A 23,690-nucleotide genomic window follows, 5' to 3' on the forward strand; every position below is an offset into this window, starting at 1 on the left:
GGATGGCCACTGGGGATGTGGAGTACCCTCAAACGCTGTTTCCACAAAGTTCATGGTCCAGTGGGGAAGAGGAATCTGTAGCAAATAAAGGCCTTTCAGCGTTCCCGGTGCTGTGCTAGACATCCAAACACAGCAAAGTGGAGACAAAGAGGGTGAGTGTCACTCCCCTCTGGGGGTGGGGAGGCGGGCAGGAAGGCTCCACGGAAGGGGTGATGCTCAGGGGTGATGCTCAGGCATCGAGAAGCTTCCTCTGGCGCCCCCACCGAGAAATAATCTCTCTCCCTTCCCCAGATTAGCCCCTTTGTCGGGTCCTCAGAGCACAGGCTGCGCCCCAGGGACAGTTTCCGCTGCCCTCCCCCTCCCTCCCCAGCACAGCCCGCTCATTCTGTAATTCCCCTGCAGGCACCAGGGAAGCTTTACACTTACTCAACGTCATAATGGATCAATGGAAAAATACAATCGCTTGGATTTCTGAGAATGTATATATTTGTTTAAAAACCCCTGTCTTTCTCGGGTGCAGACAAAACACTGCCAGCTTAACACCTCCCGGAGATGCACTGTGGGAAGATTTCAAGGCTTTAGCTGTCAGTAGCAATATCAATCAGGCGGGGCTTCCCAGTGGCCTCTGCTCTGGCACAGGAGACACATGGCACAGGAGCCGAAGGGGGGAGAGAGGGAGCCAAAGTCAAGTGGACATAGAGCGACAGAGGTGGAGAGGACAATTGGGGGAGGCCCTGCAAGACTCAGAGGGGTGGAGGACACAGAGGCAGGGAGACCCAGGCCAGAAGCAGACTAAGTAAGTCAGGAGCCAAAATTAGATGAATGAAGGTCAAATAATCAATGAGATGGGAAGGAGAGACAGACGGGAAGGAAAGGCTAGTGACGGAGCTGGGGGGTGGGGGGAGTCTAGAGCACGCACCCAGCACCCACTTTGTGCCTTTGCTCAGGAAGGTGTCCAGTGGCCACCTCAGGCCACGAAGGTCTGTTCTACTCACTGCTACCTGCTGTTCTCCCCCAGAAAAGAACGCCCAGGGGATTTCTTCTATAGAATTTCTCCGCTTTTTCCTATTCACTTGTTTATCATTTACTCCCTGAACCACCACTGTCTTACCATCTCCTCGGAGCCCAGAATAAGGTCTGACAGAGAACAGGTGTCCTTAATAACTGAAGAAGAGATCATGAATAAATGAATGAATGAACCCATGCATGTATGGCAATGACGGTTAATCAGCCTCCAAAACCCCTCTCTGGCTCCTCACGTCAACCGGCTTGAAAGAGCGTGATTCTGTGGCTGGGTCGGGGGCCAACCGGGGGTGCATGCCTGTACTCAGCAGCTGGGCAGAGGCCTGGGTCGCCAGAGATGGAGACAGGTGGAAGCAGGTACAGGGGCCTGCATCTGAGGCTGCCGCACATCAGCCGGACCAAAGAGGATCCTGGGAAGGAGGTGGCTGGGGAGCATAGCAGCTTCCCCCCTGCTTTAAGGGTCCCTCTGGAGTTCCCTCCAGACAGAAATGGTTTCATCCATGACTTTGTTTGTTTGTCTAGAGTTGAAAATGGTCCTGTGGGCAAAAGTGCATGACTCCCACTTGTGATTCTCGGGGAGTGAAACTCCCTAATTTAATGGGACTCCCATCAGCCCCATTAGGACTAACGCAGCCTCCCTCCCCTGCAGGGCTCTTTGCCTCTATGGAAAGTGCTCTCAGGAACCATTTTGCAAGACCAGCCCCTCCTGACCAGTGCCCGAGAGCACTCCAAGGGGGAACCATTCAGTCCACATTGGAGTGCTTTGGCTTCCTGGAAGTCCCTGGTGAAGGCCAGTCAGCTTTTGGGAGCCAGACAAGAGACCATTATGTGTATTTGCATCTTGAGGCCAGCATGGAAGCTGTTTTGGGGGTTGCTGGGGTGACCTGGCTGCAGGAGAGGCAAGAGGAGGCTAGATACAGCTTGGTGGAAAATAATCTGGGTATGAAATCCCAGGGTGAGGCGACTTCTCCAGGCCACTTATAGTGTGACCCAGAAATAGTGACTCAATCAAACAACAGCATGAAAGCAACCCACAACCCCCCATTCAACAACTCTTTCTTTCTGCCTTTGACCTGCCTGCCCTTGCTCACATTTACACAAACTTCACACACTTGCATTCACAGAATAAATTCCAGGTCGCATTCTGCTTTCCTGGTAATTGTGTAATAAACATCTTGCATGTTCCAATGAAACCACTGACATTGTTGACAATTACATTGATGACCACGACTTGACTTACCAGTCCCCTACAAATGATCCTTTGAGGGTTATCCAGGTTTTTGCTGCTATAGACACTGATGTAATAAATATCTCTGCTTATGTCTATTCCTTTCTTCAGGATTATTTTCTCAGGATAAATATCAGGGTGTGACAATGTATTATCACATCGTCCCCAAATTTGTAAGAATTCAGAGGGTCACAAGTAGTGTTTGTGTATGTGGTTTTCAACCCACCCTCATCAGACTTGGGAATTAAATAAATTTTTTCTTTAGGTGATTGATGCAAATTATTGTAATTCCCTCAGACAGAATTAAGAAAGAATATTTTTTTAAAAAATCTTTATTCTTTATATTATTCCATATGTGAATTTTGGTTTGTAGATTTATTCAGCTCATCTTCTCTCACCCCTTTTCTGCATCTGTAAATTTGGGTGTGAATCACCACCCTCTGAAAAATAAGGAATGATATATTCAGGGGATGACGTTATAAATCATGGGCAGCACTCAGAGCTTGGAATAGGGTCCTCACAATGGCATAGGGGCTGCTGCACAGCTATATTTTCTCCCAGCCAGTCATCTGCTGACCTCTGACTGGACTAGACTGGGTGGTTACTGATATGAATGCACTCTGTGCCTCGGGCACTGTGCTCAGCACTTTACAGAAATATCTCACTTAATCCCTACGGTGACACTGGGAAGTAAACTTTAGAATCTCCATTTTACAGACGGAACTGAGAAAAGTCAAGTTATTGGCCCAACTTCACCCAGACCAGACCCAACATCACCCAGACCAATCAGGATTCAAGCCCAGATCTATGGGTTGATCATGATGTAACCACTGCACTAGTCTCTGGATGGAAAATATGACCAAAGTATTTTTAACATAGTTAATGAATGTGCTACCTTCTGTATGAGTTATGGTTCTCCAGAGAAACAGAACCAATAGAGATATGCATGTAAGAGGAAATTTATTATAGGAAATGGCTCATGTGATTATGGAGGCTGAAAAATCCCACAACCTGCCATGTACAAGCTGGAGAACCAGCAAAATGGGTGGTGTAACTCAGTTGGAGTCTGAAGGCCTGAGAAGTCCCACTTGGAGTTGGAAAGGCCAAGAACTGGGAGCTCCAATGTCTGGGAGCATTAGATGGACTTCCCAGCTCAAGTGAAGATGAGTTCATCCTCGCTCTGCCTTTTTGTTCTGGTCAGGCCCTCAACAGATTGAATGATGCCTATCCCCACCATCTTCTCTACTCTGTCTACTGATTCAAATGCTCATCTTTCCCAGAGACATCCTCATAGACATATCCAAAAAATGTTTCATTGGTATCCCTGGCATCCCTTAGCCCTGTCAAGATGACACATAAAATTCACCATTACATTATATCTACCCTGAAAGAGCTCATGGCCCTCTGAAAAGGTAAGTAAGGAGAGTCACAAAAGCACATCTAATAAAGACCCATGTGGTTGGAGAGCTGTGGGGGCACAAGAGAACCCCTTGCTATGGAGCTGAGGAAGGCTTCCTGGTAGGGTATTGAGCATGAATAAGAACTTGCCTGGTGGGCAAGGGTCAGACTGCAGAGGAAAAGGAGAGCCAAGAGCTGGACCTCACAGGAAATCTGTGTTTGCAGGTGGAAAGAGCGCTTATGGGTAACTACAGACGGTGCGTTTTTGGAATCAGACAGACTCAGTTTTGAATTCTGCTAGCTGTGTGCTTAGACAGTCATTTCACTCTCTGAGTCTCAGTGTGCCCTTCCTGAGAACAAAGATCATTGTTTCACCACCGTGTTGGAGGGACTGAGCAACACATGAAAGTAACGTGCTCGGTCCAGCATTAGGCCGAGAAGGGCTCAGAAATGGTACGTCAAGTTCTTGTTACCATCTCTGAGGATCTCCCACTTTTGCCCGACTTTCCCTTCCACCAGCAAACCTGAGAGTGTGATGCACAAGGAGTGGCTTCCAAGGCCACAGACCTGTGGACACACACCTTTCTGGAAGGGACGAGAGGGCAGTGAAAGCCAGCTGGTCTTTGACTTCAGCCGCACCTGGTTTCAAATCCTGCTTCTGTCACTTACCAGCTTGGACCTGAGACCTTGGGCAAGCCCCTTACCTCCACTGAGGCCCAGTCTCCCCTTCTGTGTACAAGGGCCAGCAAGCCCTGTCCTGTAAGCTCTCACGTCACATGAGCATAGTGCCCTGCACGTAAATGTGCTATCCGTGTTGAGTGGAAGCCTCCGAAACCTGCCTCCCTGTGATCACCACGCAGGCACTCAGTGCGGTGGTCTGCGGCCCACGTCGGTGGTTGTGTCCATCTACACAGGAGAGCAGCAGCCCCAACGAGGACTTCCCCAAGGGCCCCGGGGCCTGCCACCCTCCAGGGCACCCAGCCTCCCATGGCCTAAAGGCAGAAGCCTCTGCCCCCCGAGCCCATCTCCTCCACATCCTGCCCTAGCTCTTGCGGGAAGGAGCATGACTCATTGAGGGAAGAGTGCTGGCATCATCTCCCCCCACCGCATGGGGCCAGCCAGCAGCTTGTGGTTAAAGGGCCTGCCTGGGTTGCAAAACAAGCCAGTTTGCTGTGTTCGGGCGTCACGTGACTCAGCGGGCTCTGGGGATGGCCTTTTCTTCCCTCGCTCACTGACTCACCGCAGGCTGGCTCGCTGTCACATGGGTTTCTGGGCCTCAGGTCCCCCGAGTGCTCCTAGCTGCTGAGCTCACTTAGAGAAGACCAAATTAGAAGAACTACTTCATTTTTCCTTGTGTTATTGCACCACGAATGCACAAACGTACCTTCTGAAAAATGTAAAGACAATCAAGCATAGAACCCTATAGAGACCTGAAACTGCCCCTCTGCCGCAGCAGATCTGGCCAATATCTTCCCGAGTATCTCTAAGAGCCCTAGCTCATCTTTTTAAATTAATTTTAAGTTACATAGAAATCTATAAATTCAACCTTCTTTTTTTAAATAGTAGACTAGTACTGAGAAGGCAAGAGTTCCCCTTGACAGAGGTCACCTCCAAAACTGACCCGGTCCAGAGGCAACCATTATCACCAGGGAAGTATTTCTCGGAAATCTCTGTTCTTTATATGGTATTATATGTGACATAGAAGTCATAGGAAAGACTAGGGGTGGAAGCCGGGAGGTGCCTTTCTTTTTTTTAAGATTTTATTTATTTTTGGGGCAGAGAGACAGCACGATCAGGGGGAAGGACAGAGGGAGAAGCAGACACTCTGCTGAGCAGGGAGCTTGAGGCAGGACTCGATCCCAGGACCCTGGGATTATGATCTGAGTTGAAGACAGATGCTTAACTGACTGAGCCACCCAAGTGCCCCTGGGGTGCATGTCTATGCTGATTTTTGCAAGGTATGTACCTTTCTACAGTTTGCTTTTTTCATCTGTCACAATGCTTCAGAGATTTGCCATTTGAGCACACAAAGGGTCCACTGATTTCATTTAATGGTTACTGAGTATTTGCCCCACTTATGCACGTGCTATAATTTTTAAGTTGCCAACTGGTGGACTTTTAATTTGGCTCCAGTTTTTTGTGCTGTTCATAAACAATGTTAGCATGACCACCCGCCCACACTCTTCTTTTGCCCTCTTGCAGGTAGTTCTTGAAAGCTGATGCCAGGGGGTAGAATCAGTGCATCCCAGCACACATGCTGCCTTAGTAGATATCACTGCATGGTGATACAGCCTATCCTACCTGTTTTCCAGGTATTCACAGATACCTGTCCATGTGCACATGGCAACTCACTCTGGAACGGTTCATGTTAAATGCTACAAGAGAAAGATTGAGAGAAGAAGAGAAGAATCTCTTCACCCCCAGGACTCAGTGTCCTGTTGAGAGGCAGCATCCGGTAGCATGAGGAAGGCCCACAGAACATCTGCAAGATGGAAATGATCAATCACTGCATCTAAATTCCCATGGAAAGGGGGAAACCAAAGACTGGCCAGAGAAGTTGACTTACCAATTGGCTCCCAGTGCCTTCTTGCCAAGCTTACTCTTCACAGTTAAGAGGAAGCATATCTGGGGCATCTGGGTGGCTCAGTGGTTGAGTGTCTGCCTTCGGCTCAGGTCCTGGGATCTAGTCCTACATGGGGCTCCTCACAGGGAGCCTGCTTCTCCCTCTGCCTATGTCTCTGCCTCTCTCTGTGTGTCTCTCATGAATTAGATAAATAAAATTAAAAAAAAAAAAAAAAGAGGAAGCATATTCTTCTACATGGAAGCCAGGGGAATCTTTTCCAAATTCAGATATAATCATGCCCCCTCTACTGGAAATATTTCACTGGCTTCCTATGCTCCAACTTTAAGACACCATCCAGCCCTTTGCTCTTTGATCTCCAGAGAGCACCAGGATCTCTCCTTCCTGCTACAGGGCCTTTGCACGTGTCTCTGGCCTTTGACTCTCTGGAATATTTCTTGCTCCTCCCCTTCCACTCTCACACTCACTTTGCTAACTCCTACTCATGTCTGAGATCTGAGCTAAAGCATTCCTTCCTCGGGGAAGCTACTTTGGCCCCCTTGACCATGCCAGAGCCCTCTCAGAATATCTCTTAGTATCTCATACTTCTCCTTCAGAGCACTGCTCACAGACGCAATTTATGATTTTTGTGTAATACTTAAAAAATACCTGACTCACCTACTGACTCTCCAAGGTCAGGGGCTGGCTTTCTTTTTGCTGGATCTCTGGCATTTAGGCTGCAGTAAATGTTCAGTATTATCTGGATGGATGAAGGAGTCACTTTATTCCTCTCCCCTTACCACACGGACTTTCGAGCATATTCTTTAGTCTCTCCCCTGAGTCTTTCCCTTGCAACACCAAGGTTCCCAATAGGAGGTTGCCTCAGAGGACACACATCCTTCTGGTCACAGGAGGCAGAGGCTGGTCTGAAAATCACCTGGGCTTCAGATTTGCCACACCTGATTTCAAACCCCATTTCAACAACTTGGACATGTCACTTTTATTCCCTGGACTCAGTTTCCTCATCTGCAAAATGGGGCAGCCACCCTGCCTTGCAGGATTGTATGGGGACTGAGGACAGGGCCTGGGCCAGGGCCTGGAACATTGCAGTAGCTCAGCTTTGGAGGGGAGCCCCCGGAATTCCCCTTCCTCATAATCACCTCACTGTGGTCTGGAGAGGGTTTCACACTTATGTTAACTCAACAGTGACCTTCCCCACGCTTTCAGATCCTTGCCCTGAATCCAACAAGGGGAGCTCCATCATCTGATGGACCAAACACCATCCATCAGCACCAGCTTCAGCACTGAGGGCAGACATGGGATTAGGAATGGTCCCAGGGAACCCCTGCCACCACCATCGCCCATGACTCTCTGAGACCTGGTATATTCGGCTAATGGGGAGCAAGCTGGCTACCTTAGACCCACACAGGCTTTCTCCCTTCAGAGTAACAACCCTGCTTTTCTTTGACAGCACCTGCACGGCTCCCTATACGGCCAAGAGATCTTTCTGGATCCCAGGAATAATTGGTCATGAAAGGAGAATAAGGGGGCATTGGCTGAGCTGCAGCCTCAGGGGTCAGTCAGAGAGGCCAGGAGGGCATCCTGCAGCCCTCGAAGGATGGGCATCTGAAGACTCAGAACTGGGACTATGGCCAGGAACTCCAGAACATTCCAGAATGTTCCAGAATGGCCCAGAATATCCACTGCCCCTTTTGTTTCTTTCTCACCTCTGGCTGTGGCCCTTGGCCTTAAATCAGCCTCATCCCCAGGTTTCATTGCTCATCCAGTGTACCTTAGCGCCAGGTCCCAGCCAGATGCTAGAGGTGCCCTGGTGAGTATGACAGAGGTAGCTCCTCTGGCAGATGAGCCCGAGGCTGCCGCGGCCCTGCTGCCCACCTTGGCCCCTCACCTCAGACAGTGAAGGCTCTGAGAAGGAACACGGTTACAGAAAAGCCTGATGAGCCAGGTCTGCTCTGAACCCTTTCCACCTGAGAGCTGCTTTTTCCCAGAACGCCATCCCATGATTTCAAAGGAATCTGGCAAGGCCACCTCCTGCGCGGGCCCCGGCCAAGTCCCCCCCTTCTTTTGGGCCACACTCGCCCTCAGCCCGAGCTGATTCCCGACAGCACGCCCCGTGCATGGGCCCTGCAGCCGCAGTTTCCGTCGCTGGGGTTCCTGGCACCTAGAGGATGCAGCTTGGCAGCGCTCCAGGAAACCGTGCCCTGTGCCACCTTTTTCCACCCAGGGTTGGGCTGCGCAGACGCCTCCTGCTGTCCTGTCCCTGGGACTCGGGAGCTGGGAGAAGCGGTGGGAGAAGCCAGAGCCGCAGGAGGCTGGGACTCTGGTTTGAACAGCAGGGAGGGAGGCCTGGCCTGACCGGAAGGCCCACACCATTCTGCCAGAACTCCAGGTTTTGGCAGGACCCGAATCCTGCTCGCCAAGGGAACTTGCAGAGTGCCAGACCCCCATGTGGAGAAAGACAAACATCAGCCTCGTGTTTCTGATTCACGTATGCTCAGCTCATCAAACTGCTATGTGGGGAAAGCTGCTTACATTTCAACACATCGAAGGACCTCCTTTGGAAATGTGATTTAGCTTTGTCCAGAGATCCCTTGGCCAGGGTGGAAGGATCCAGAGCCTGCCTCTCCCACCGCAGGCCTCTCCCACTTCACAAAGAATTACAGCCATGAGATGCACTTAGAGAAACAAACCTCACCTTTCAAACCTCAGGTGGCTGGGTGGCTCAGTCAGTCAAGCATCCGAGTCTTGGTTTTGGCCCGGGTCATGAGTTCCGGGTCATGGGATCAAACCCCACACATATGGCTCTGCTCTGGGCGGGGAGTCTGCTTGATATTCCCTCTGCCCCACCCCTGCCTACAGCACATGTGCATACATGCTCTCTCCTGCTCTCAAAAAAAGAAAAAAAAGAGAGAGAAAGAAAGAAAGAAAGAAGAAAGAAAAAAGAAAGAAAGAAAGAAGAAGCAAAGAAAAGAAAGAAAGAAAAAGACAGAATAAAGAAATAAAGAATACACGAATAACTAATCACCAGAAAATTGACGTTACTTAAGTACTCATGGTCCTTCCTTCCTTAATCCTTCCTTAACTTCCCTCCCTCCTCCACCCTCCCGCCCTCCCTCCACTCCCTCCCTCCCTCCTCCCTCTCCATACCTAAAGAAAGAAAAACACACCCTGGGTTTCCTCATCCACAAACTGGGAGGGGTACTGACCCAGCAGAATTGCCTAGAAGATTAAATACCAAATGCATTATTTCTGTCCCAGGATTTAATAAGTACTAAATAAAAAGGTATATGTTATTAATCCTAGTATTAGGGTTATTATCAGTATCTGCAACATCACCATTGTGTGATTCAGCAGACCCCTGGAATCTTGGACACAGTGCAGAGACTCCCAGGGTTCATCCTTACAGCAGTGACCCCAACAAATCCCCCTTCTCAGAATCCACACCAGTGCAGTCCCTTCCTCCACACTGACTCTGGGATTGGACACAAGACTTGGTCTGGCAATGCCAGGAGGGTCAAGATGACCCAGGCCTTGGAGACAGGCTCAGGCATCCAAGACTTCCAGGCCGGGCCCAAGACCAAAGCAGATGGAGCCCCGTGACGAGCCCAGGTGAGCCCAGCAGAAGGGCCTCCAGCCAGATGAGCTGAGCTGCTGCTCTGAGCCACCGAGTCCTGGGTGGTGTTCTACACAGCAGGAAAGAACGGATAGAATGGGCCCACTTTCCTGTCCACTCGTCTCCTCTTTCACTAGGCACTCTTTCTCGCTTCTTGTTCAACTAGTCTTGGATGGAAGAAATGGAGAGCCCGGAGCCTGGGGCGGGGGGGTTGTGCTTGGCATCTTCATTCCCATCAGCAGCCGCCCGAGGCTGCTCAGACTCCCCCGGAGGCGGGGGAGCGCACCCCTCGCAGCCACCCCTCATCCCATCTTACAGCACAGCAGCCTGCCATTCAGAACCGGAATACAAGGAAGGTCAACGTGATTCCAGACATTCCATTCATCCAGGCTAATGGGAAGGAAGACCAGTGAGAAGAAGTGAATTGCATTTTTTTTTCCAGTGGTCTGTAGTTTTATTGCTCCAGAACTCACACCGTAACTCAAACTAAATACTCGAGTGCTACCAATAACTAGTCCCCCGGGCAGCTCTGATGAGTGGAGTCGCTTGGTTGGCAATTGACATACTAATTGCGCGCATGCAAATAAGGTCCTCCTAACAACCCGCAGCTATCTGTGCAGAGTTGATTCTCTTAAATGCTTCCACATTAACCCAGCAAATATTTACCTGGTGGCCAGGAGCGATGATCCAGGAAAGGAGATCCCACCCCCACCCGTCTCTGCCTCCAGCCCAGGTCTTCCTTCTGGACTCCAGACCTGTGTTAACCACGTGTTTATGGGAATGTGTCCGAATGTATTGAACCGACGCTGAGACAGAGGTGCACGTGCCAATCACAGGTCTGAACGTTGTTCATTTCGTTCCCTCGGGCACCCCGAGATAGGTACTGTTCGTATCCCCACTTTGCAGATGGAAAAACTGAAGGTCAAGGGGGTAAAACGACTCCCCCAAGTTTGTGCTGTGCGGTTCCGGAGTTCCACACCATGGTCTCAAAGATTCCAGCCCCTCTGCCCCGCCCCTCCTTACCTCCCTGTGTTTCTTCCATGGTCTGTGTCCACCCATAGGTTCATCCAAGCCATGCTCAAGCCTTCTCAAAGAGCTCCTGAAGCCTTCTGACACCTAGGCCCTCCTCTGCACCCACTCTGCCACTCCCCCGGTCCTGGGCGACCCCAAGACCCCCTGGCTGGTCTCACTCCCTCCACGCTGTGACAACCGAAGGGTCACCCTGGCTAAGCCTGAGCACAGCAGCTTGTAATTCACAAGGAGGAAGGGGTAGCATTTTCAAAAAAAACACCCATAAAAGTGGCTGGGTAAGAAACTGGAAAAATGGAGAGACACAAAGGAACCTGAGGGAGGAGAACCGGACCCAGAAGTCAGGGGGACACCCACAGAGATCACGTTGCCTGTGAAGGCAAAGCACAAGAAAAAGTCAAAGTTAACCATACTCTCCTTCTTTGCTCCTCCTTGGCAATAATTTCCTCTGAGATTGATCTTACTCTTTAGAAAAGGATCATTTGATGAAAAAAGAAATGGATAAGACCTTGAAGAACCTGTGCCCTCTGGGCTAGAGGACCTCCCAGCTGGATTCTTACATACATGCTGTCCTTTACAAACAACTCCTAAGTCTGTCGAAACTTCTCGAGGTTCCCCAAATGCCCTCTAGCTCTCTCCCACCACAGGGCCTTTGCACATGCAGGTTCCAGAACCTGGAATACTTTTCTTTCTCTAGCAAATTCCTACTCATATTTCAGGTTTCAACTTACACATCAGTTCCTTCTGAAAAAAAAAATCTTGCCTCGGCCCCAGGTCCCAGTTAAGTACATTTAAAATATCTCCTCCTGGTTTACTTCCCCCTCATTAGCTGTCCTTGTGTTCTTACTCTTATTTCTCTTGATGGTGGTGTTCCATTAACTATCGATATAAATGAATGAATGAGCGATGTGTTCGTCGACACCAATTTTGCCTTGCCCAATCTGGGTAAAGGAGGTGCCCAGTGACGTGAGCCCCAGGGCACACCACATCAGAGACAGACGGACTTCTCTGTCTGGGGAATGATTCTCTGATGTCAAGGTTAAATAAAAACTTGTGTCCAAAAGGAGGTCTTTGGCATCATGGACTCAGGTGTGGAGCAAGCTGAGAACACGGGGAAGGGTGAAGAGAGACATGAGGAGGCATGGGGAAAGCAGGAGTTGGGGAAACCAGTTATGGTCAGGACCGGGGCATGGGGAGCTGCCCCCATTTTCAGTAGGTCTCTGAGGCAGGCAGCATTTCGTCCAGATTTCATGTCCCACTGAGTGATGGGGAATAGTGCCAGCTGTGGAGAACCAGCCTTTGGGAACAGGGGTAAGTATGGTAAAAGCAGAAATTAAACAACCACACAAGGACCCAAGGCGACCTGGATATCTTACTTTGGGAACACAACTTGCTCCTTCTACCTGTGATTTCCCGCTCCCCAGCCCACCTGTCAGATAGGAAGTGGACCGAGCCAGCTGTGGACAGACCAGGGCCGTGTGTCTGGCTTTTGCTTCTCGGGCTCAGACATCAGCTGCTAGTTTGCTGTTTCTCAAACCACCTCAAGGCTTCACCCCTCCCTCACCTCCCCCACTCCGCCCCTTCTTCGGCCTCACAAGTCAGCCCACCCCATGAGCGTTTGAGAGGGGTGGGAAGACAGCCTGGTTTTGCAGGGAATGATTGATAATCCTGCATATCAACTTTGGGGAAGCAGTGTCCCATCCTGCAGCCTCAAAGACATGATAGGGAAAACCTGCCTTCAGGGTGATGTAAAACGGAGAACTTTGGGCAGCTGGAAGCCATGTGGCAGCAGACAGGTGAGGCATTCAGGCCCTCTCGTGCACCTGGGTTCACAGCGATGTTGCTCACAAGAGCTAAAGCAAGGAAGCCACCCGGGTGTCCATCAGCAGAGGGACGGATCAACAGAATGTGGTCTCTCTGTACAACGGAATATTATCCAGCCTTCAATAGGAAGGAAATTCTATGTATACCGTACTCTGGATGGAACCTGGAAGCACTCTGCTAAGGGAAATAACCAGACTCAAAAAGACTAGTACTGTACGATTCCATTCATACGAGATGCTCAGAACAGACCAAGTGGTAGAGACAGAGTAGAAGGGTGGTCGCAGGGCCCGAGGGCAGGGGGTGATGGGGACTTAGTGTTTACTGTGCACAGAGTATGGGTTTGGAAAATGAAAACTCTGGAGAGGAATGGTGGTGTGGCTGCACAACAGTGTGGATATGCTTAATGCCACTGACCTGGGTTAATCCATTAAAAATGGATTAAGATGGTGAATTTTATGTTAATGTGTATTTTACAACAAAAGAAAAATTTAAGTAAAGGTATGAAAGTAATTTTTTTCAATAAAAGCGTGCAGGCCTTGGAACCAAGCAGACCTGGTTTGACTCACAGTCTGACCAACTTGGTAGCTTGTGGTCTTCGGAAGCGCCCTCTCTTCTGTATCAGCCAGAGGGCGATCCCAAATCCAGAGACCCAGGCATCTCGAGCACAAACGGGCTTAATTCAGAGAACTGGGGGTTTGCAAGGCGTGCAAAGGAGCTGGAGGAGAGAGTCCGAGTCTGCCCTAGAGTTCCAGTTCACTGTCATATCCATGGTCTGAAGCCAGGAATGCCCTCCTGCCCCAGAAGTGAGGAGTTTCCAGGAAGCCACCAGGGACCACCGCAGGTCCCCTCCATGCAGGTCTGGGGCAGGTGACAGGCACTGACACTTCTACCATCACTGCTTGAGAAGAAAGAATGGCTTCCAGGGCCCTTCTGCCTTCTGGATCTCCCAGGCAAACTCTGCTCACAGGAAGAATTCTGGGGGCGAGGGAATCTGTGGAATGTGGTTGCTGGACTTCTGGTCCCTGAGATCCAGGGGAAAGCACAGGAAATGAAAACAAATGCTGGCCACTCTACTTATCTGCTGTACGTCCCGGACCCTGGCTTTTCTTGTCTCTTTCTGGGGATGTCACCAGCCCTCATCTCGTGGAGTCTTATTTGGATCAGATGAAATGATGCACAGGCTCCGGGCAGAGGTCCCAAATACTCCCACTTGGCCCCCTCCTCAGGGTCCTTCTCCAGGTGGTCCCCGCTACGCAGGACCCCGCTCAGCACTGCCTACATCTAGTCACCTGTCACACCTTAGGTGAGCCGGCATTCCCTCGGGGACTCCTAAATTAAACTTATTAATCTAAAGTCACCTTATCATCATGCTTCATACAATCTCTTGCTTTTGCCACATGGTACCCAGCACAGTTTTCAACTTACAAAGTGGCCATGTGATTCCGGGTTTAAAATCTGTTTCCCTCGACTGTGAGTTTCCAAGATCAGAGCCATCGGGCCACTGCCTCCTCCCCCTATTCAGGTTGGTCTCGCGGGAGGGGAAGCAGGCTCAGATCTGGGTGACAGACCTGCAAGGACCACTTCTTCCCTCTGCAGCTGGAAACACCGAGGGCCAGAAGGGGGAAGGTGCACGTTCACCGCGCACCGGCCTTGCATGGCCTGGCACATGGTCAGCCCAGGTCAGAGGACTCTGAGAGGCCTGTGGGGGGGTGGGCGGGGGGTCAGGATGACTGGGGCCAGGGCACAGGGCAGGGAAGGGGCTCCCCGCCCCCCATTCCACCCCTCTCCCTCCAGGTTACAGGGGCCGCACGACAGGTAGTGCTGTGTTCTGGGGTGCTCAGAGCATGGACCCCTCATGCAGGCAAGAGCATTTCTCTGGTTTTGCATCTAAAGGAGGTACGGCCTTCACCAGTCACCCTCTCTCTAACACACATACACACACACACACACACACACACAGTTTCTGTGTGCCTCAGTTTCCTCATCAGTAAAATGGGGACGATAAACCCACCTGGTGAAGTTAATGAGAGGCGTACCAGCCAAAATCACGGCGCAGAGCACTCCATGGTTGGTAACCGTGCCCAGCGATGCTTTCCCGCCGGGCCCCACCCCAACCAGCCACCCCCATGTCACTGGCTGTCCTCTCAGGAACCGCTGTTGGGACCCACAAATGGACTCAGGCCCCAGGAAGCAGCTGACCCCCCCAACCAAGACCCTGGGTATCAGGCGGCCTCTGCCCACGGACAGCAAGAAATGTTCTCAAGGGACACAGCTGCTCTGCGTGAGGTGGCCCAGCCTTGGTCCTACAGCCCTCGCTCAGTGAGCCATGACCCAAACTTTCCTCTGGGGAGCCCCCTACCCCCGCCAGAGTCCAAGGAACGTGGACACCACAACTCAGGGCAGGCAGCTCCATGTCCATCTGGGTGGGAGGGTCTCCATTTTATAGCTAAGATCACATCTCAGAGATGGCAAGACACTTGCCCCAAGCGGCTCAGCTCAGTGGCAGAGCTAGAACGTCCGTGTTTTCCCTTCTTCCCAGCAACCCCTTAGGACTTCAGAGTCTCTGTACAACTAAGGTAAAAGGAACAGAGGGAGGAAGGAATGAGGAGAAGAGGGAGAAGGAGGAGGTACCTGAGGAACTCAGCATCCCCAAACACAGCATTCGTGAAGGGACATACTATGGTTTCCTTCCTGCCTACCTTCCTCCTGTCCCTCCTTCTTCCCGTCCTATTGTTCATCCCGATTCCCCGTGCCTCCCTCTGCCTGTGGATCTCCGTGTCTCTGCTTCTCTCACCTCCAGACAGCCTGTGGGGTGGCTGGCAGTTAGCCTCCAGCCCCTCAACTCCATGTCAAACAAGGAAGAGCCAACTCTGCTCCAGACCATTACCTGGGCCGTGGAGGCCTATCATACCCACTTGGGGAGAAAACCAGACTTTCACCTGTGTCCAGGGCAAAGGAGACCAGAACCCAGTCTGGATCTGGAAAGATCTGGATCTCAGGTACCTCCTTTGCCAGCTTCTAGAAACTGGTGTTGGCCAGACAAGTTGGGATATTGGCAGGTCAGGTGTCACCATTCAGAGCAGAGATTTAGCAAGGTGTGGCAGGAGAGAAAGCAGGAGGTAGATGTTCAGGCCAGATGGTGTCATTAATGTCAATTAGGAAAATGACCCAGCATCACCATCTAGTCATGCCATCACAGGCGTGTCCCCTGGGACACCCACCAGGACGCAGCCATTAAATGCACACCCCCTCTCTTCCTCCCACTCTTCCCTGTCCCCTGGGGGTGAAGGCTGTACCTTGGCTGCAATTTTACTCAGGCAAAGCCCTCTACGCCACTATGCTGTACGACTTCAGAAAGGGATACCTCGTGAGGTGGGGAGCTGCCCATCCTGGGAGATATTCAAGACAGTGATGACTTCCTAGGTCTGGGGTACACAGGATCATCACTGAACTGTCTTCCAAAGGCCAAGAGCCAAGAACCTTTAGGAAGGCCATGAATTTTATGTAATTTTATATGTATAAAAATATATATAAATTTTATATAGTATATATATAAACATGTATATAGTCACAATTCCCATCTTAGAGAAGTGATCACCATGATTCAGATAGATGAAAAGGCTAAGGCATATGGTCTGAGATCTCAGAGTCCTCCCATCATTGTGACTCCAAAAATACCTGGCTTTGTTCTTTCCAACTTTGTTCAAAGGAGAAACGTGGCTGCTTGAGTTTAAAAGCCCAGGCGTAGGAGCCAGACAGACCTGGATTCAGATCTGCCGCCCACCAGCCCTGCATCCTTGAATAAGTCACTTCAACCTCTGAGCCTCAGATTCCAGACAGGGACAAGTGCTCACCACCTTGTTGGCAAAGAATAAATGAGACTGTGACTCTCGGGGTCCCAAGCCAGGTTCCAGGCGCATAGTAAGTGCTCAGTAAATGGCTTGCTGTATGTTTGGTAGCATGGCAAAAACAAAGGTTTGGTCCCAGAGGGGGACCTAAGAGTGATCGTGGTGGGTGCTCATCCCCACAGCTACATGACTCAGATAATAGAGGAAGCTTGCCTTTGGCCTGAGCAGACACCTCAGAGCCTCTGTCCCTGTCCTTCTATGACACAATGTACCTTTGTTGGTCTGAACCCCTAGTGTCCCAGGCCTGCCCTGTGCCAACAGCACTCAAGTCTCCCGGTCTTCTCTAGACTTGACATGGGTCCTTTAACCATTAAGCACTGAACATTGTGTTTTCCACCCTCAGAGATTTCTAAACAGTAATTAGGCAGTGGAACACCCTGCCAGGGTGGCAAGAGTAAATATCATTAGTGTAGGAAGAGGTGTGGGGTAGGTGGAGGTACTTGGAGTCTTGGCGCACAGCAGTGACTGGGCTGGCACCAGGGTGGCCAAAGCCTGGCAGCACAGTTCCATTGCCAAACCCCCAGCTGCCTAGCACTCTCTTGGGGGAAACTAGCTCTGAAGGTGCCAGGACAAGTAATAGAATGGAGAGAACACTAGCTTTTGTGTCAGAAAAAATCAGACTTTAAAATCCATCCCTGCCATTTTAAATTGAGCATAATATCAAATCACTCTATGCTCATTTCCTCATCTGGGAATGATTTTGTTGATCTCATGGAGAAGTGGGAAGGATTTAATGAGATCATGTGAGTGAAGTACCAAGCACAGTGCTTAGAAGAGAATAGGGTACCTGCCGGTACCTGTTGCTCAAATGGAGCCACCATGATGTAGATGGTAAAGTCACACCATAAGGTGACCATCACGATACCCGATATTTCCCTGTAAACAATATCTCAGGTAGGATGTGTTGGGTTGGGTCGCTACAACAAGCAAGCTCAAATCCTCAGGTAAAACCACAAGGATTTACGTCTCTTCAGTGCCACGTTTCTCGCAGATAGGCAGGGTGGTTTCATTTGTCATAGGAATTTAGGATCCCAGGCTTACAAAGCAGCCACCAATTGCCACCATGCCAAAGGGAAAGAGACAGCTTTGGAGTTTCTTGCCCTGGCAAGGAGATATTTTGACCCAGTAGTAATGCACATCATGCAGTAGTTAGAACCCGTCACACACCCCACTCAATCACAAAGTTGTAGTCTTCTGTGTACAGAGAAGAAAAAAAAAGAATTGGGAACTAGCAAGCATCGTTAATCACCACCTGGGATCCATACCGGGGACTCTCACATCTTTTCTCAATCTGTCCACAAGGACAAATTTGTCTCCAATATTGGAACAAATCACCATGTCTCCACTTGAGCACTAAAGGATAAAATCGACGTGCTCCCAGGCCAATGTTGCATGAAAATATTCAAACCTTTAACTCCTAGAATCACAGCTGGTACTGCAAGACACCGGCCAGTGGAAAGGCACATGGACTTGAAGCTGACACTCAGCTAGCAGATTGACTTCTCCCCACCCAGCTCACTCCGTGCCTAGGCTCACTGAGCAGATCAATGGCCAAAATCATCTGCGTGCTTACATTTTCTATTTCTTCTCTTCCGTTTTTGCTTCAACGCTGAATTGTTTAAGCTAAATGCCTATAAAATAGAAAGTCCTTTCCTGATATGGCTTTGAACCACGAGGGTTCAGTTGGCCCCCATGGCAGGAAGAAGAGATTCCCCGAGATTCTCTTGATCAAGTTCCCAATCTGAGAGCTGTGGGCAGAGGGCTCTAGTGTCTCACCTTCAGAGTCTGGGATATGACTCCTTCCTTTCCCCCTGCCCTTCTCCTCCTACAATTGCAACAGAGGGGAGGGATCCAACTTCCTCCTAAGACCATCATGAACTGTCTATGGACCGACCTCCTGTCAAGGGGACCCTGTGGCCAGTGACTCTAGCTAAGAGGACAGAAGTTTTCTCTTGAAAACTCAGAGACTGGGATCCCCGGGTGGCGCAGCGGTTTGGCGCCTGCCTTCGGCCCAGGGCGCGATCCTGGAGACCAGGGTCCCGGTGCATGGAGCCTGCTTCTCCCTCTGCCTGTGTCTCTGCCTCTCTCTCTTTCTCTCTCTATGACTATCATAAAAAAAAAAAAAAAGAAAACTCAGAGACTCAACTTTCTACTGCAAACTTTAGAATCCAACTTATCAGGCCCTTGGCAAACTAAGTTCTATGCAGCGTCATCCTATGGATACCTTCTTTCTGAAAGTTCTTCGGAGCCAGAAGTCAGGGTCTAGCTTGAACTGGGGCAAGTTTCCAGTTGTACGACAGTACAAATCATATTCTACAGTGCTTGTGTCGTGTGTATGTGTGTGGTGTGTGTGTGTTTATTTTCATCTATAAAATGAAAAATGAGCATTATAACAGCTAACTAGACACAGTTTGCTCTCCACTTAAGAAATGATTTGGGGCTACAAATGAAGCCAAATTCAATGGAATCAAATTAACTTCAAGTACCTACAATGTGCCAAGCACACGGCTGGGGGGTTTTACATATGGGTTATCTCATATGTTACCACCTTTTAAGAGAGGCACTTGTTTCCATTTTCTAGATGAGGAACTAAAGCTCTGAGAGGTGAAGTGACTCATCAAGCCAGCAGGGTTTACATTTGTGTTCTGAGCTGCCTGTCTCTGAAGGTCATGTCTCTTCTCCTTCACTGTCTTGGATTCACCCTGGGAAAGAAGTCCTTATGGCCTCCACCTAGATCTCAAGCCAAGCAGGGAGGAGCAGTGGGTTGAGAAAGAGAGCAATACTGCCAGGTTGGTCCTTGGAGACCAGAGTCTGTGTGGGAAGTTGCCAGGAAAGCTGGAAATGTGTGTAAGCCCCACCCAGATGCTTGTTCTGAATCCATGGTCCATTTCTTCAGCAAGAGGCTTCCAAGCCTGGACTTGTACTTAATTACAGGTGCAGTCTCCCTACTGTGCACAGACTGGGTGTCAAGGCACAGGAGACCCACGTGTGTTAAGCCTGATACCTTCTTTCACAATCGCCTTGACAAATGAGTGAATATAGTGAGCATGTGAAGCCATTTCCCCTGCCTGTTCCATTTTAAAATAGGTCTGACACCCATTTCCCCATTTCCATCTCCAATGTCACACTAATTCAAGTCTCATTCCCCAGTGTTTGCAACAGTTTCCCGACTGGCTCTCTCGCCACCAGCATCCCCTCCCATCTACCCAAGCTTCCTCCAAGCCACCAGAGTCATCTTCCGAAAATGCAAACCTGATCCCATCTTATTCGAATTAAAAACAAACAAGCAAAAATCCTTCAACAGATTCCATTACTCTTAGGATCAAGTCCTGATTCCTAGTCCTTGGCCTCAAGACCATTCATAATCCAGCCCCTTTGAACCTTTCCAACTTTATCTCTCTTCTACTTCTTCAGGAGCATCCCCAGCTCTGTTCATCCCTAAATGTACAGTGTTCTTTTATGGTTCTGTGCCTTTCTACGATATAGCTCTTTGCACGGAGGGGGGCCTTTTTCCCAATTCCCACCCTAGTTAAACCCCATTGAACAGCAACAAGAGTAGAAATCATGAAAAGATGAGTATTCAGGATCCTCTCTCCTCCCCACTTCCTTAGGAGGCAGAATCAGGGCAACATGCCTCATTAAGATGTTTACAGAATGCAGAGGCTGAGTTATCCATCTAACGAAGAGCTGGGGTAACATGGAGAAGATGCATTTTTTAAAAAAATATGAGAGAACTGAGAGTCAGGAAAGCTCATGGTATGGATGGTTGAGATTAGGAGACAGAAGAAGTTGGGGGAAGTCTTTGTGTAAAGGATGTTCAACTGGAAAACTGGAAGGATATTCATTAGAGTAACTCTCTCCCATTTAGTACTTCCTCTAGAAACTAAATAAAGACTTAAACTACTCTTAAATACTACACTTACTTTTCTTACTACAACACCAAAACTGGACTGAGCCATGTGGGATGTCAAGATCTTTCAGGTTACAAGTTCTTTAGAGTTTAAATCAAAGCTTTTGAAGCTTGCCCCAACCACCTCCCCGACTCAACAGAATTAGTCATTCTTCTCTATGTAAAACCACAGCACTTTATTATATAAACCCTGTTTTAAGTCTTCACACTGAGATACATTATTTGACTATGTATCCTTTCTGTCAACAGTCCTTGAGGTCCTAAGGAAAAGGGATGACCATATCTTCCCCATCTCTGAATCTCCAGTTCCCAGAACAAGTGCTGGAATAGAGCACAAGGTCATCATTCTAGTTGAATATCCTACTAAATACTGACCTGTCCTAGGAAGCCTTCACCAAACTGACCCCCCACCAAGTCTCACCTTGGCTAGTCTGAGATGGGAGGCTCTGCTAAAGAGTGGTCAGCCTCACTCCTAGGTGCCACCACTTTCAGTTTGGGTTCTGACCACTTCCAGCTGAAGATTGAAAACAGAAGTTAAGGGAAAAAAGAAGGAGAAGGAGGAGGGGGAGGAGAAGAAGAAGAAGAAAGAAGAAAGAAGGAAGAAGAAGAAGAAGAAAGAAGAAGAAGAAGAAGAAGAAGAAGAAGAAGAAGAAGAAGAAGAAGAAGAAGAAGAAGAAGAAGAAGAAGAAGAAAGTGTCTGAACATTAAGAACCACAAAGAGTGTTTGTCCAATTGCTTCTAAAAATGTACCCTTGTGCCTCTTCCTCTCATTGGGTTCAACCAGGCCCAGTACAACTTTGCTCAACTCTCACTCTGCCTGGCAGATCAGATCCCAACAGGACTCCTTTGCCACAGTCATGCATGCAAGCACCTCTGAAGAGTCTGGAAAGAAAATAACCTTGAACACCAAGCACCCTTCTAGTGGTCAGGCTTCATGCCATCGCCTGAGTCTGGGATGATTGTATGCCACAGATCTATTCCTTCTCCCCCACGGGCCTCTGGGATTATCTGAGTGTTAGAAGGACTTCTTTTTTATAAGATTTTATTTATTTATTTATTTATTTATTTATTTATTTATTTATTTATTTATTCAAGAGAGACACACACAAAGAGAGACAGAGACACAGGCAGAGGGAGAAGCAGGCTCCATGCAGGGAGCCCGACGCGGGACTCGATCCCGGGTCTCCAGGATCACACCCTGGGCCGAAGGCAGCGCCAAACCGCTGAGCCACCAGGGCTGCCCAGAAGGACTTCAAATATATGCTCCCTCCCTACTCACTGAGTTCAAGGGCTGGTGTCTGGGATATTCTATGAAGCCCAAGGTGTCAGGGCAGAGAGCCAGAGATCAGGCACCTTCTTTCATCCCTCATTCAACAGAAGACAGACTTCAGGCACTTCTTCAACCTCAGTGGAGGCCAAATAAAAAAGGAAAATTGGAAACATCCAGGGGAGACCCAACTTCATAGGTAACAGTAGGAACTTCCTAGATAAATGCCTTCCCTGGAAGTTTGAATGGATCCAGAGGTTGCGCATCCCTGAAGGAAAGCAACGACAAGGTGACCACCCAAGAAGAGATGGAAATAGCCCTCCCTCACGTCCTGCCTGTGTCCAGCCTTTCCCCAAGTGTGTCTACTTTCCTAGGGTCTCTTCTCCTACCTCATGAGAACCTGGTTATGCCCTTGAGGAGTAGAATAGAGGGGAAGCTCGAGGCTGCCCCTCAGTGTCACTCAGGTTGTCAACCCTCAGGCAGGACTAGATGGGGCCCACGGTTCTCTGTGTCTGTGTGCTGTACAACCATGAGGTCTTGAACCCAAATAACTCTGTCTTCACTCCTGGATGGCCAGGAGACCGTGAGCATCACTTCTCAGCTTCTTTAATAATTTGTATTTCAGTGGCTTGTGCTGGGGATTTCTTGAGAACATGCACGCAAAATACCCAGCGGATAATAAGCCCTAGGTCATTATTAGTCGTTAATTATTATTACTATTTAAAACACCAGCATGCCTCATCTGAGAGACAGAACGAAGCCACTCGAGGTTTCCTCGTATTCCTCCCCCAGAACCCTGCACTTCCCCCTGTAGATTTCTCTACATCCACCATTTCTGCTCAGCCTCTGCCTTTCCTCCGGGCCAGGGAATTCTAGGAGTGGATCACAGACCACAATGATCTCGTTTGCCACCACCCCGGGTGCCTAGAATCATATTCAGTGCTCAAAAAATATTTTCAACTTAATTCACTCACATTCCACCCATTCCCACTGCAGCTTCTCTTCTCTGAAGTGTTTGCCCATTTCCACGTTAACCTCAAACCTCAACCACCCTCTGCCTCTCTTTCTACCGATTTGAAATCTGAAGAAGCTAAACTCTTCCAGAGTTGAGTATGTTGAGGCCCCTGCTTACATGTGTCAGCAGATGACCTGCATAAATACACAGAGAACCCTTAGGCCTTTTCTCCCCAGGCCCCCAGGTGGGATGCTGGAAGATGCAGTAGGGCCAGATTCAGGTGGACTGCTCTGAAAGTCTGAAAGTCCTCTTGCTTAGAAGAGAAGAAAGCATGGTGATCAATTCTGCGTAACATTGGCAAATGCAAGATGGAGAGAAAAAAAAAAGAGAGAGGAGCACAGCGACACCCTGATAGCCATGAGAGCTAGGTGTTATTATCCCCATTCTACAGATGAAGAAACTGAGGTTCAGGAAATTGAAGTCCCTTGCCCAGGGCAGTGACAGCTCCCTGGACACTGACTGGGGTGCAGTAGAAAGAAAGCATCTGGATGGGCTAGCAGCTGATCTCACTAACACGCACCCCTACCTCTCAAGCCTGGCCTCCACCCCAGAAGGTACTGGAAGGCATCTATAAAGCCAGAGGGTATGGTGTCATCTGGCTTAGCCTGGTGACATCAGATGCCAGATTGAGCAGCTCAGAAATCCCTCCACCTCCGAATAAACCCTGTTCGTTCTGGAGACATCATTCCTGCAGCTTAGTGATGGCAGGTGAGGGACAAGCAGGAGTCCATCCTACCCTCTGATCCCAGAAGGAAGGATGAGGATTCAGACCCCCTGGTAGTCCTCATCTTGAACACCCCACCTCAGAGGTGATGGGCTCGTTTTACCTGCATCCATGGAGACGGTGGCAGGAGGAGACCAAGTGTGTCCTAGGAACTCCACATGGGGACCAGA

General features: G+C 49.5%; 1 long non-coding RNA gene across 1 annotated transcript; it reads right to left on the bottom strand.

Annotated features, from left to right (window-relative positions):
• Positions 1–2,593: 2,593 nt before the first annotated feature.
• LOC102152209 lies at positions 2,594–7,864 on the bottom strand. The gene is made up of 4 exons (XR_005377388.1): positions 7,684–7,864; positions 6,888–6,969; positions 4,890–5,036; positions 2,594–2,691 (listed from the first exon to the last, which is right to left on the bottom strand). It is a non-coding gene; the product is annotated as an uncharacterized LOC102152209 (long non-coding RNA).
• Between the last annotated feature and the right edge of the window lie 15,826 nt (positions 7,865–23,690).

The sequence above is a fragment of the Canis lupus genome, chromosome 24 (assembly GCF_011100685.1).
Source record: "Canis lupus familiaris isolate Mischka breed German Shepherd chromosome 24, alternate assembly UU_Cfam_GSD_1.0, whole genome shotgun sequence".
Classification (NCBI taxonomy): Eukaryota; Metazoa; Chordata; class Mammalia; order Carnivora; family Canidae; genus Canis; species Canis lupus.